The sequence below is a fragment of the Bubalus bubalis genome, chromosome 4 (genome assembly GCF_019923935.1).
Source record: "Bubalus bubalis isolate 160015118507 breed Murrah chromosome 4, NDDB_SH_1, whole genome shotgun sequence".
Taxonomy (NCBI): Eukaryota; Metazoa; Chordata; class Mammalia; order Artiodactyla; family Bovidae; genus Bubalus; species Bubalus bubalis.
The window spans coordinates 106693650-106709563 of record NC_059160.1 but is presented as its reverse complement, the minus strand read 5'-3'; the positions used below and the strand labels follow the sequence as shown (position 1 = coordinate 106709563).

Here is a 15914-nt window from a genome sequence, read left to right as displayed (position 1 = left end):
TAAAATTAGTATCTGATTAGAAGATTCTAGGGGCTCCCCTTGGAGAAGGCGATGGCACCCCACTCCAGTACTGTTTCCTGGAAAATCCCATGGACGGAGGAGCCTGGTAGTCTGCAGTCCATGGGGTCGCGAAGAATCGGACACGACTGAGTGACTTCATTTTCACTTTTCACTTTCATGCATTGGAGAAGGAAATGGCCACCCACTCCATGTTCTGGCCTGTAGAATCCCAGGGACAGGGGAGTCTGGTGGGCTGCCATCTATGGGGTCGCACAGAGTCAGAAACAACTGAAGTGACTTAGCAGCAGCAGCAGCAGGGGCTCCCCTAATGGCTCAGATGGTAATGAACCTGCCTGTAATGCAGGAGACCCAAGGTTTGATCCCTGCATCCGCAAGATCCCCTAGAGAAGGAAATAGTTACCCACTCCACTATTCTTGCCTGGAGAATTCCATGAATTCAGGAGCCTGGTGGGCTGTAGTTTACAGAGTCACAAAGAGTTGGACCAGACTGAACAATGAATAGGAGTAGCTAGAGAGGGTCTTCAAGCTATTTCTTAAACTGGGCTAAACAAATACCTGAAAGAAAAATGAGGTCACACTGTCATCTAAGTAGATCAGTATAAAATCATGCTGAGATTAAAAAAAATATGTTGCTAAAGTTAAATGGAATTGGTATCACTTCAGCTATATATACAATGCAATTATTGATTATCTCATCAGATATTAAAGTACAATTGGAGATTTAAAAGTTATAATTAGGAAAGGAAGTATGAGCATCATATCATTAGGAAGTTTTCTACCAAGTAGAAAAGATATACTTGTAAAGAAATCATAGCAGGTACTGTAAAGAATATGATAAAACAAATAGGTGCAATGTACAGGCTGGTTGATGGCAACTGTAACAAACATTCTTATTTGGGGCAGCTATATATTGTAGAGGCTTACTACAAAAATGAGAAGCACCACACTTTTCTCAGTTGATTTCTGATTAATTTATCTGTTCAACATATATTGATTGAGCATCAACTATATACCAGGAATTTTTTACATGCTGGGGTAAAGCAGTGAATTAGATAGATATTCTTGTCCTTGGGTTGCTTACATTCTAGTAGTAGGAAGAGACTGCTGCTGCTGCTGCTAAGTCGCTTCAGTCGTGTCCGACTCTGTGCGACCCCATAGACGGCAGCCTGCCAGGCTCCGCCATCCCTGGGATTCTCCAGGCAAGAACACTGGAGTGGGTTGCCATTTCCTTCTCCAATGCATGAAGTGAAAAGTGAAAGGGAAGTCGCTCAGTCGTGCCCGACTCTTAGTGACCCCATGGACTGCAGCCTACCAGGCTCCTCTGTCCGTGAGATTTTCCAGGCAAGAGTACTTGAGTGGGGTGCCATTGCCTTCTCCGAAGAAGAGACTATACACACACAATTCATGTCATCTAGAGATAAGAAATATAAAAAAGTTATTAACTGACATACAAAGTTGGGAAGTCAAAGGAACCCATGCGGCATTTATAAATGCAAATAACAAGATGCAAGGAAAAGAAAGGGGGTGGAAATAAGATTAAAGATTTAATGAAACCTGTTAAATCTTTTGAATGTTGTATAAAAATGGATTTTATTCTGATGGCATTGTGAAACTACTAAAGGGTATCAAGCAACTGGGTGACTTAGATTTTTATTTCAAAGTAATTGCTTGCACAGTGGTGTAGTGTTTATTTTTATTTCTGGCTGTACTGCACAGCATGCATATTTTAGTTCCCTGACCGGGGATTGAACGTGTACCCCCCTCCCCCTTGCAGTGGAAACACAGAGTCTTCACAGTTGTGTAGAATTTGAATCACACTAAGAGACTAAACTAGCCTTTTAGATAAAAAAGTAAGGATGAAAATAAAATGAATGAAGGAAAGAATATGGGGAAAAGGGGAAAATAGAGAAAGAAAAAGAAAGACAGAATTAAGGGCAGAAAGAAAACAACAAAATTCAGATTAGAAAAGCAAGAAACTATTTTCTGAATGAAATAAGGGTGAGTTCAAGAGATAATAGTACAGCATAGTATGACTCAAGGATCTCAAACCCAGGCTCTGTAACAACCTAGAGGGGTGGGATGGGGTGGGAAGAGGGAGGAGGGTCAAGAGAGAGGGGACATACATATACCTATGGCTGAGGTATGGCAGAAGCCAACACAGTACTGTAAAGTGATTATCCTAAAATGAAAAGTAAATTTTTGAAAAGAGAGATAATCAGCTCAGATCAGTCGCTCTGTCGTGTCCGACTCTTTGCGACCCCATGAATCGCAGCACGCCAGGCCTCCCTGTCCATCACCAACTCCCGGAGTTCACTCAGACTCACGTCCATCGAGTTGGTGATGCCATCCAGCCATCTCATCCTCTGCCGTCCCCTTCTCTTCCTGTCCCCAATCCCTCCCAGCATCAGAGTCTTTTCCAATGAGTCAACTCTTCGCATGAGGTGGCCAAAGTACTGGAGTTTCAGCTTTAGCATCATTCTTTCCAAAGAAATCCCAGGGCTGATCTCCTTCAGAATGGACTGGTTGGATCTCCTTGCAGTCCAAGGGACTCGCAAGAGTCTTCTCCAACACCACAGTTCAAAAGCATCAATTCTTCAGCGCTCAGCCTTCTTCACAGTCCAACTCTCACATCCATACATGACCACAGGAAAAACCATAGCCTTGACTAGACGAACCTTTGTTGGCAAAGTAATGTCTCTGCTTTTCAATATGCTATCTAAGTTGGTCATAACTTTTCTTCCAAGGAGTAAGCATCTTTTAATTTCATGGCTGCAGTCACCATCTGTAGTGATTTTGGAGCCCAGAAAAATAAAGTCTGACATTGTTTCCACTGTTTCCCCATCTATTTCCCATGAAGTGATGAAGAGAGATAAAAGTACAGCATAATTATTTAATCATAGGCCCTACTCCAGCCAGGCTCTCTGCTTCCTAATTGCATCTTGTCTACTCACTTCTGCATGATCTTGGGTAATGTCTTCCATTGTCTCAGATTAGTTGTAAAATGAGAATTGAATATAATTCATGTGATTGTTATTGGGACTGAAATAATTAATATATGTGTTTTTGTATGAAGAACTGTGCCCGGCACATAATAAGTGATCAATAACTATTAGAAAATTAAAAAGCAGAATCTGTTGGCTTAGGGGATATAAAGAAAATCATAGAATAATATGTAGAAGATAACCTCAAATTTCTTGTTCCATTAATTGGACTCATGACAGTAGCACCAGTTTAGAGAGGGAAGCAGATTTAAAAGGTAATAATACGGTCATTAAAAAAAATTATTTATTTATTTTACATTTTGATTTTGAATTACCTGAGGGATGTCTTATTATTTTTGATTATTAGGGAATTGTATTTTCAATCAGGAGGTCAATGAGGACTTCCATATGGAAGACAAATATTTTTTAATCATTTCTGTGTAGGAGCAGTTGAAGTCATTCATCACAGACACCATCTAGGGAGACTATGTAGATTTACAAAAGATAAAAGTGTGCCCAATGCACACAGAATTAAACAAGAAAATTAAAAAGGTATAGTCAGGTTTGATGAAGAAATAAGAATGAAACATGTAAAGACATAAAGGGAATAAAGATTTTCTTGAATAAGAATATTCCATATTATCAAATTCTCCCATACAAAATAAGACAATATAAAATCTTCCCACTTTTTATCAATCATTAATAGAAGAGTCACCAATATCTATATTTCTCCTATAGGTCTATTCAAGGCAATCTAGGATTTTTTATTACATTCCTCAAAATTCAGGAGCCAATCGCTTAATCCAAAAGACACACATTGTTAGGTATTTTTTATGGCAGGTCCCCACTTTCAGAAAACAAGATTTATATTGGTTTCCTATTGCTGCAATATTAATTCCTTACAACTACAGCCACTTGGAACAACACAAAATTATTATGTTACGGTTCTGGAGGTCAGAAATCCAAAAGGAGTTCATTGGATTAAAGGGAAGATATTGTTATGACTGCATCCATTTCTGGAAGCTGTTTGCGAGTATTTAATTTTCTTGCCTTAAACCAGCTTCTACAGATCTCTGGTCTCCCTAGGCTTGTGGTCTCCCTCCATCTTCAAAGCCAGCAATGATGGCCACTCAGGTTTTCTTCTGATGTCATCTCTCTGGTTCGAATCCTTTCCCCCTCTTCCTTTTGGAGGGCCCTTGTGATTACACTGGCCCCACCCTGATGGTGGTAGTTTCGTCCCTCAGTCGTGTCCGATTCTTTGCGATCCCATGGACTGTAGTCCACCAGGCTCCTCAGTCCATGGGATTTCCCAGACAAGAATACTGGAGTGGGTTGCCATTTCCTTCTCCAGGGGATCTGACTCAGGGATTGAACCCAGGTCTCCTGCATTGCAGGCGGATTCTTTACTAACTGAGCCACCAGGGAAGCCCCCACCCTGGTAATTCAGAATAATCTCTTACTTTCAGGTAACTGATTGGCAAGCTTAATTCCACTTGCAATTTTAATTACCTCTTGATATGTAGCATAACATATCGACAAGTTCTAAGAGTAATGATGTGGATATTTTGTAGGGCCATTATTCTACCTACCACAGTATCATTCATGACATAGCTGAATGTAGTTCGAGGAATATGTTTGTGACATAAACCAGATTATATTGTGTCCATGAATGGAAGAATGTTCTGAACATTACCACTTACGTGGAATATGGTGAAGAGAATATGGGAGAAATAGGAGAAACAGATAAAACAACTTCCTTTTTGTTGTTTATTACTAAGATAATTGATACTTCAAAACATGCCCATAGGATGGTACACATTGGTTTGCTACAGTCTTGTAAATATGAATGGCATCCAGAATAACTAAAAGGTTTGTTTTTTTTAAAGTTGCAGCAAGAATCAGTAGGTGTATCGTATAGCACATCAGCCATCTTCCTTGCCTTTATTTTAACTAAGTTTCTTTGCTTTTGTGGATTAGAAGTGAAAGTGGTAAAGATTTAAGATCTGACCTATGTTGAACATGAGAAATTATCACAGCACAGAAGGTAAGAGAATGTTTTCTGCAATAAGATTTTTTCCAAAGTGATATCACAACACATTCACCACAAATAATGGAATTTAAAAGACTGGTATTATCAAGTATTGGTGTAGATGTGGAGCTATCAGAACTCACATACTACTGATGGAAAAGTAAATTGATTCAACCATATTTGAAAATGAATTGGAACTCTTTCAAATAACTCAGAAAATCAGTTTTCTGGACAAATATAGAATCTTTGAAGAACTCTACTCTGGGATATATCACTATCAGAAATGTGTGTGTGTGTATATATATATATGTCAACCACACACATGAAAGATGGTTTTATCAATCTTATTTGTAATAATCTGGAAGCAATCCAAATGTATATCAAAAGAGAAATTGTTTTACATTCATACCATGGAATACTCCACACAATTAATTACTCTTATACACAATAGCATGAACAAATCTCACAAATATAATATTGAATGAAAGTAGCTGGATTCAAAATAATGCCCACTTTATAATTCCATTTATATAGAGAATTGTAATTCAAAGCAATTGATAATTTAAGTCTTGATAGTAACCGTTGGAAAGGAGAAGAATAGTGACTGGGATGGAATTAAGAGAGCTCCTATGAGCACTCTTTAGGAAGCTATCTCCAGTATAAAATAGAAAAAATGACAAATTTCTAGTTTGCAACATGATTATGCGAGTGTAGTCACTTTGTTAAAATTTGACAAGGTATATACTTATGATTTGTATACTTTAAATGTTTGCTATATGAATTAAAAAGTGTCATGAAATTTTATAATATATAAATTCAGAAGTAGTGAGGAGGTAAGACGTGGTAATGCCAGTTTGACTTGAAAATACTCAGGGCATTTGGTAATGGGGATAAATGCAAAAAGTCATTTATTTTAAAAAAATTCCTAAATTCAAGATTAAAAAGAATTGGCAATAATCAAAGAATATCTTCCAAGTCAACCTGTAACTGATTGCTCATATACTCTATTGAAATCAGAGACGATAAATGAGAAAACCGATTGGTTTTACAGAAGAAACTCCTAAAGCAAAACATTTGTCATTGAATTTCTTTGGAAAATAAAATGTTATTTTAGCCTACAAACTAGTAAGATTTCAAAACGGTCATTAGAACTCCAAAGAAGTTTTGATACAACTAAATATAAATTGTCATGTGCACAGATGTTACTCTAGTTTATCCTATATTAACTAAAAATTTAGCTTGTGATAGTTCATCTCTTCAAGCAAAGGCTATGATCCCAAATGAAATGCCAGATGGCTAAAAGGTTGTTTCATGCACTCAGGAAATCATATCCAAAAATTCTGAGGGCTGTATTCAATAGGCCATTGTTATATTTGGCCTGGATTATTTAAATATGCAGTAGGATGTAAAATGCAGACAAGAATTTATTTAAAAATCATCTGACTTTTTGTACTACATAATTTCTACACTTGCAATCATTTAAAAAAAATTCTCTAGTTGTTTTGCTTTTAATTTACTGGGATTGCCATATAACTATTTCATCCCTTTTCTCAGACATGAGTGCTGGAATATTCATTGAGCTAAGCTCTGGATCATTTCATAGTATCTACCTTTTGATTTCAAGTGGCTCTAGCAAGTATTGGGTTTAAGTATATTTTGTTAAGGAATTTGGCAAATTAAGAACATAAAAGTTTTTCTGGAATCACTTTGTGAAGCCAAATTTTAGCTCTGCTAAATAAAAGTGATGAATTAATTCAGAAATTTAAATAAGCCTCCCAATTTAAAATAATAAATCCCTTCTACTTCCTAGCAGGAAGGAACCAACCATTTATAAAGACTTTGATAACTGAGAACATATACAAATGTAATAGGTTCAATTTAAGATGAGTGCTTATTTTTATTGAAAGTGTATCAGAGAAAACCATCCTGAACAACATTTTCTCCTGTGAAGTCAAAATAAAGAAATTCAATGACAAATGTTTTGCTTTAGGAGTTTCTTCTGTAAAAGTATACATGCAAAGTATTAAAATGGTACTGACCAAAGACCAGTTCATTACTTAAGAAACTATGATTCCTATACACAGAAGCATTATTATATTTTGAAACTTATATTTCTAATATAATTATATTGTATTAGAAAATTTGGGACCTAATCCTTAATTTAACATTATAAAACACAGCTAAAATTTTTGGCTATTTCTTCCTCTTATAGGAATTTTCATTTGATGTTAATAATCTCTGTAATCCTATTATATCTGAAAGTCCATAAATTAACACACAATACATGAAAATATGCTTTTGTGTATTGTTTTTAAATTTATCATTTATAATATTTATACACTGCAAATAACCAGATCATTGGTTTTTCAAGTGTATTGGTATTAGATACCGTCTTTCAGGGGCTTCCCAGGTGGCATAGTAGTAAAGGAATCTGCCTGCAATTGCAAGAGGTGTGGATTCAATCCCCACGTCGGGAAGATCCCCTGAAGTAGGAAATGCCAACCCACTCTGGTATTCTTGCCTGGAAAATTCCATGGACAGAGGAGCCTGGTGGGCTACATTGCATGGGGTCACAGAGAGTCAGACACTACTGAACGACTGAGCACAGACACCACCTTTCAAATGAAATCTTAGTACAGAGGAAAAAACAAAGAAAACAGGTATAAACTGAATTGGTCCTGTTGGTGTTTGGGAGATGCAGGGCTCAATCTCTGCTGGAACTTTCTATTTTGACTCCTAAATAGAACTTTCCACAGTTGCAAAGGGTTTTTTAAATGCAGCTCAAAAATTTCTAGTCTATGACAATACATACTTCATTTTCACTTTCATGCATTGGAGAAGGAAATGGCAACCCACTCCAGTGTTCTTGCCTGGAGAATCCCAGGGATGGGGGAGCCTGGTGGGCTGACGTCTATGGGGTCGCACAGAGTTGGACACGACTGAAGCGACTTAGCAGCAGCAGGAAATAACAGCTTAAAGAGTAGATCTCATTTAGTTTCCCTCTCCTCAGAACAGTATTTTTCAAGCCAAAGAAGAAACTCTTTTAGTTGCTGGAAACCGATATAGAAGACATACCTGGGCCTGCTATTGAGATCAATAGCAAACTAAGATACGTCTGTGTGTACATTCTGGTGCTGTGTCTGACAGTTCATGGATTACTTAAATAATTTACTTAACCAAATGTTCAGAAAGGGATCTAGCCCTAATAAGGAATAAAGACTTACAAAGGACTCAGACTCTACACAGGGTGCATGTTTCCCAGAAGATATGTGACCGATTTTCACTTTTATCACTTACATAGGAAACAACAGTTTCTTTGGGCAAATTCATTAAGCAAATATTTGTGTTAATTCAGTAATTATTTAGATAAGCCCCAAACTTGTGCTCCTGTAGACAATAGGAGAGAACATGTAACACTGCCAATTAGATAACTAAAGGTGCTATGACGTATTCCTTAAAATTCCATGCTTTCTTTTATAATGAAAATTTAAGAGTGGTTATTTCCTTCCTATCACCAGTAAATGAAAGTGGGAAGGCTGTTAAAGATAGTGCAGTTGTAAAAGCTCTAAATGCTAAATATTTAAAAGCTTATCAGACACTCTTAATCTAAAACCATTCATATTTCTGCATAAAATGGGAATGGCAATAATATAATGCAACACAAAGTGTTACAGTAAAAATTACATGAAATAACATGCACAAGCTTTTAGAACAGCGTCTGGCAAAAAGGAAGTATTATAGAAGAATTAAAATTTTATTCTTTAAATTACCAAGCAAATGATACTATATAATAAAGGATAAAGATCAAAGCCTAATTTCTTATGAGTATCAACTTCAGTTCAGTTCAGTTTCACTCAGTCATGTCCAACTTTTTGCAACCCCATGAATCACAGCACGCCAGGCCTCCCTGTCCATCACCAACTCCCAGAGTTCACTCAGACTCATGTCCATCGAGTCGGTGATGCCATCCAGCCATCTCATCCTGTGTCGTCCCCTTCTCCTCTTGCCCCCAATCCCTCCCAGCATCAGAGTCTTTTCCAATGAGTCAACTCTTCGCATGAGGTGGTCAAAGTATTGGAGTTTCAGCTTTAGCATCAGTCCTTCCAAAGAACACCCAGGACTGATCTCCTTTAGAATGGCAAAAACATGCTGAAAGTGATATCCAGGGTAGTGTACATGGATATGGGAACCTTACTTTTAATTCAGCTAATTTGTGCTTCTAAATGAATTTCACTTTGGTCACCTGGTCACGGTCTGGGTACACAAAATGGTTATTTAAATAGTGTTAAAAATCAGTAGCAAGATATTATATACTTCATAGATATAATAATATTATATCAGATTCATAACCAAACTAAAAAATAACAATTTTATGTATAATTTATACAGGCATACCTCAGAGATATTGCACATTCAGTTCCAGACCACGAAAATAAGGTGAATCTCGCAAGAAAGCGAGCCACACAAATTTTGGGGATGTTTCCCAATGCTCATAGTTATCCTATACTATATTCTATTAAATATGGAATAGCAATATGTCTAAAAAACAATGTGCCTACCTTAATTTAAAAATACATTATTGCTAAAATATGCTAATCATCATTCAAGCCTGTAGCAAGTAGTAGTAGTTACATCAAAGATCACAGATCACCATCACAAATAGAGTCATGAAAAAGTTTAAAGTATTGTGAGAATTACTGAAAGATGACACAGAGTCACAAAGTGAGCAAATGCTGTTGGAAAAATTGTGCCAATAGATTTGGTTGATGTGGGTTGCCACAGTCTTTGTTTAAAAAGAAAAAAAAAGAGGCAAGCTCTGCAAAGATCAGTAAAGCACAATGCAGTAAAATGAGTCATGCATATACAGTAAGACCAATATTGTTGATAAGGAAAAAGGCAGATATGACTGCAAATCTTAATGGTAGGTCATCAACTTCCTTAAGGCATCTGTTTCTTTAAGCCCTCAGAGTGCATTATTTTCCTTATGTGTGACACACAAAAATAGCACTTAGGAACACCTTATAGTTTAAATGAGCAAAAATGGATTTATATATCAAAAGGGTCTACTGTCAAAATGCTTTAAAATTTGTCTTTTAATTAGTCTTCACCAAATTATTTAGGTTCTCTGAAATTGAGCTTTTACAACAGTAAAGAAAATGCTTTAAGCAAAGTAAGGGAAAGAGACAATACTTGGCTTATAGTGTCACTGTGGGAGTTGAGAGATGAAATTTAAATTTATTTAAATTCATTATTACTCAGTAAATATTACTGTTACTCATTGTTACTGAAAGATAGAAAACAGTAAATGACAGAGATAATCACTATCCTCATGGAGCTTATAAAAGCATTATAAAAGACATGTGTTTTTTCCCCCTCTCATGAATAGATTATCTGTTTGCTCTGTACAAAATTTTAAGATATCTTTGACTCAAGTTTGCAAAGGAGAAAAAAGATGAATATTAGAAAAAATATAATTATATCCAAGGGACATTTCCCCATATGCTGAAGTTAATGTTTTTTTGTTATGAAATCCGAATCATCTTATTATTGCAGGTTTTCTGGATATTTGTTTTGCATTTCATCTAAAATGCACGACAGTATTAATTTATTATCCTCCCAAATACGTAATGATTACAAAATTATTTTTCAAAACTTCGAAGCTGAAGGAAATTCAAACTAAAAGACGAAAAATACGGAATCTTATAGTCAAAGTGTTGACTACTTATCGCAACTAGTAAGCATTGTTCTTGATTAGTCTGATTTTTTATCTGGTAATTCAGAAGGACTGGAATATTTTTGCATGAGTACTATTATTGCAGGCTGGCTACTTTACTTCACAACCTATCTTCTGAAAGTTCAACAACTCTTTGGGTTTTTTTTATTTTCTTATAATTTCGAATGCATTAAGACATTAAGCAAGTCAGGGCCATTAGGCGCTATTTGTGTTTTGCTTTTCTTTTCTGTTCCTATGAACAGAGGGGACAATATGGTAGAGTACTTGCTTACATCAATACTTGAACCTAATGAATACCATCTGGAGGAAGAGAAACCTGAATATTTGCATACATTGGGCATATATAACATATTGCTGCAAAACTGATTAATAGTTGTATTTAACAGGCCACAATTAGCTGTATTTACATCTTGGTGCCAGTGGGAAAGTAGAAAATGAATACTTATCATTACACCCTTGCCTTACTTTGAACATACTGTTAACCAGTGTAGTGTGGTTAACCTGTGTGAACAATATTTCTGAAAACTCTAATGTGAAAATGAATGATTTCCTTCTTTCCATTCTCTGTAGCAGAGGGTACAAAAGCACACTAGATAATTTATTTTTAAAATGCTTTAAACCCTGTTTTACTTATATATTTTATAAAAGGAAAATAAACACTTTTTATGGTGAAAGGAGTCAACATGTTTCCTATTAAGATCTGTAAAATCCTAAGACTATTTTCAATTTTAAGCTTTATTTTAGAAATACAAGTATATATTATTTTCTATAATGACATACCAAAGCGTGAACATTTGCTTTAAATAATGTACCCACACCAGAGTCATCAGGTGAAAACTTTTGATTCCACACATCTGACAAAATAGAGAAATGATGCTTCTTTTGAAAGTACCTCAGGCAGAATTTTAAAGAGCAATTTAAGACACTCATTCACTAATCCTTCTTCTAAAGAGAAGAACTGAAATCAATACAATTACATTTTTTTCCTTTACCAACTATGACGTCTTATATTTTCCTCTTCCCTGTCTCCCTCTCTCTCTTCCTATTTCTTAAACACATATACATGTATATGCGTGTGTGCGCACTCACAACCCAAACCCTAAGCTGTATAACTTAGTGTACATAAGAAGATAGTGGATAAGAAAATGAATTTGAACAAACTTGTTCAAATTCATATCTATTAATAATAACACACTTTTCTTCTATCCATATTTCTATACATATGTTAAGAACAGCACTTAGCGAGGACACATTATATGTAAACAGTCATGTTTTATGTATACTACACAGAACAACTCACAATTTAACATAACATACAAATCACCTGGGGACTGTGTGAAAATGGAGATGCTGATTCAGCAGGTCTGTAGAGAGCTCCTTACTAACATACTCCCAGTGTTTCAGATGTGTCCTCCAAGGACTGTGTTAGAATAGGAAAATTCGAGACCATTTACAGGAAACTTCAAGCACAGACAATTTAAGCAGTTTTCCAAGAGAAGCAAATAAAGTTAAATCAAAAATTAACAAGGGATGTAATGTGTATTCACATCCAGGAAGTTCATCTCCAGACCCCCACACTTTTCTTCCCAACCCTATATTCTCTGGGAGTTAATTAAGGCTAAGTATCAGAATGTGCTCTCGCAAGAGTAAGGCAAAGAGAATCTGGGACAGAGGAGCAAAGCGGGAGGCAGACTGAGCTAGAGGGGAGACAGAAATGAGGGGAAGAGAAAAGGCAAAACAAAGACTAAGTTTATAACAAAACATATGTGTTAATTGCTTCCTTTCCATTGCAAGAAACTGAAATCCATGATTCAGTCACCCAATAATGATAAGCAGGATCATTTGCTTGATAATCCCTGAAAAGCAATGACTAGTAAAGGTATTGGTCCACTTCAACTAGGTTATCAAATTTGTGGTCATAGAGTTGTTCCTAATATTCATTTATTATTCTTTCAATTTCCATGAGATGTTCATTGTTGCCCTCCCCCCATCTTATTTCTGATACTAGTAATTTGCTTTTTTCTCTAGTAGAGGCTCATTTATTTTAATTGATCTTTTCAAAGATCAAGCTTTTATTTCATTTTCATTTTCCTGCTTTCAAATTCATTGATTTCATCTCTATTTTTTTTTTTCTTCTTTGGATTTTATTTGCTCTTATTTTCCTAGCTTTCTAAGGTGGAATTTCAAATTCATTGATTTCATCTCTTTTTTTTCTGCTTTGGATTTTATTTGCTCTTATTTTCCTAGCTTTCTAAGGTGGAAACTTAGATGATTGAATTTAGATTTTTCTTCTTTTCTAATATAAGTATTCAATGTTATACATTTCCCTCTAAGCACTGCTTTTGCTGTACTCCACAAATTTTGAATATTGTATTTTTAACTCAAAATATTTTACAGTTTTCCTTGAGATTTCTTTTATGACCCATATGTTATTTAGAAGTGTGTATGCTGCTTCAGTCGTGTCCGACTCTGTGTGACCCCACAGACGTCAGCTCACCAGGCTCCCCCAACCCTGGGATTCTCCAGGCAAGAACACTGGAGTGGGTTGCCATTTCCTTCTCCAATGCATGAAAGTGGAAAAGTGAAAGTGAAAGTGAAATCGTGTCCGACTCTTAGCGACCCCATGGACTGTAGCCCACCAAGCTCCTCATCCATGGGATTTTCCAGGCAAGAGTACTGGAGTGGGGTGCCATTGCCTTCTCCAAGAAGTGTGTATAATCGCCACATATTTGGAATTTTTGTTATCAGTAACACATAGTTGAACTCAACACCACCATTAATCAGCTGTATATAATTAATATCTGTAGACTATTTCATCCAACAACAGCAGAAAAAAGATTTGTATCAAGTGTTCATGGGACATTCACCAAGGTACAACACATTCTGGGCCGTAAAACACACTTGAACAAAACAAAAAAAAAAAAAAAAAAGAACTTAAGCAGCATTAGATCTTAGATCACAATGAAATTAAACTAGAAGTCAACTATGTCTTACTGATTTTCTGCTTGCTGAATCTATTCATTTCTGAGAGAGCAGTGTTGAAGTCTCCAACTATGAAAAGTGATTCTATTTCTCCTGGAAATTCCAGGCAGTGTTTGTACCATGTAGTCTGATGTTCCATTGTCAGACACATTTAAGAACTGTCCTCTTTTTGGAGAACTGACCTCTTTGTTATTATGTAATACTTTTCTTTGATTACTTTCTCTGCTTTGAAGTCAGCTCTGTCTGAAAATAATATCACCACTCATGTTTTTATTTTTGTCCGAAAGTGAAAGTCACTCAGTTGTGTTCGACTCTTTGCAACCCCATGGACTATACAGTCCACGGAATTCTCCAGGCCAGAATACTGGAATGGGTAGCCTTTTCCTTCTCCAGGGGATCTCCCCAACCCAGGGATTTTTAACCCAGGTCTTCTGCATTGCAGGCAGATTCTTTACTGCCTGAACCATCAGGGAATATATTAATTTTCTCCACCTATTTACTTTTTTTTTTAATTTTATTTTTAAACTTTACAAAATTGTATTAGTTTTGCCAAATATCAAAATGAATCCGCCACAGGTATACATGTGTTCCCCATCCTGAACCCTCCTCCCTCCTCCCTCCCCATACCATCCCTCTGGGTCGTCCCAGTGCACTAGCCGCAAGCATCCAGTATCGTGCATTGAACCTGGACTGGACCTATTTACTTTTAACCCATGTCTTTATATTCAAAGTGAGTTTCTTTTAGACAACATATAATTGGGGTCTTATTTTTTTAATCCATCTGACAATCTTTGTCTTTTAATCAGCATATTTACATCATGGCATAAACAGCAATTATTGATATGGTTTGATTAATCTAATATATTCATGACTGATGTCTATTTGTTCCCCTTATTCTTTTTCCTATTTTTGTCTTTCACTGTTTTCTTCCTTTTTTGGTTTGAATTGATAATTCTAATAATTACATTTTCTCTCGCCACTTAGTTTATCAGTATATCTAAAAAAATGTTTTTTTAGTGGTTGCTCTAGAATTTGGATTCTTCACCAGGTAAGTAAGGTACTAGGGAAGGCACATGCACACTAAAATTTGGAATATACATTTTTAACTACTTCAGGTACACTTTTAAATAACACTGTACCACTTCATGAGTGATGTGAGTATCTTATAAAAGCAAAATAATCCTAACTCTTTCCTCCTGTTTCTTGTTTCAATACTCTTTCATTTCACTTGTATTCATTTCACTTATGCAGCCTACATAGATATACATATATACATATGTATACACAAAAGACATGCATAAATCTACATAACTGAAAAAACTTTCCTGTTAGATCAAGAGTAAGAAAAATAAACATTTTTACTTTACTTTTCTACTTATTCTTTCCTCAGTGTTCTTCCTTTAATTAGATCCATATTTCTGATGTTTATTATTTCCCTTCATTCTAAAGAGCAAGACAAGTCTACTGGTAACATATTCTCTCAGTTTTTATTTGCTAAGAAAGTCTCTATTTCTTCATCACTTTTGAAGGATAATTTTGCAGTCTGCAGAATTCTAGGTTGGTGGTTTTCTTTTTCTCTCAATACTTTAAATATTTTACTACACTTCCTTCTTGCTTGAATATTTTCTAAAGAGAAGATGGATGTCTTATTTGAAAAGATAAAGGTGTTTTTACCGTCTGGGTTCTTTTAGGACTGTTTAACTTTGAATTTCTGTAGTTGAAAGATGATATACCTGAGGCCTTTTTTTGGAGGGGTACTTATCCTGGTTGGTGTTCTCTCAGATTTGTTGATCTGTGATTAGTGGCTATAATTTGGGGAACTTCTCAAGCATTATGGTTTCAAATATTTCTGTTCTTTTCTCTGCTTCTGGTGTGGCAATTGTATGTATTTTATACATTTTTTGTAGTTACTCCACAGTCCTTGGATACTCTGATTAGGTTTAGTCTTTGCCCTCTTGGCTTTTCAATCTGAGGATTCTATTGCTATATCCTCTATTTCATAAATTTTTTCTTATCCAATGTCCAGTCTACTAATAAGTTCATTAAAAGCATTCTCAATTTCTGTTAAGTTTTTAATTTCTAACATTTTATTTAAGATCTTCATCTCTTTTCTAGTATTGCTCATGTCTTACCTGCCATCTACTTATTCCTAGGAGCCCTGAGTGTA

At 35.7% G+C, this 15914-nt stretch overlaps 1 long non-coding RNA gene across 1 annotated transcript in view; it reads right to left on the bottom strand.

Moving 5' to 3' along the window:
• Window positions 1-383: 383 nt before the first annotated feature.
• Window positions 384-15914, bottom strand: part of LOC123333341 — a 32284-nt gene continuing 16753 nt past the window's right edge. The window contains exon 3 of the long non-coding RNA XR_006640970.1: window positions 384-576. This is a non-coding gene — a long non-coding RNA (uncharacterized LOC123333341). The remainder of the gene's footprint in view (window positions 577-15914) is intronic.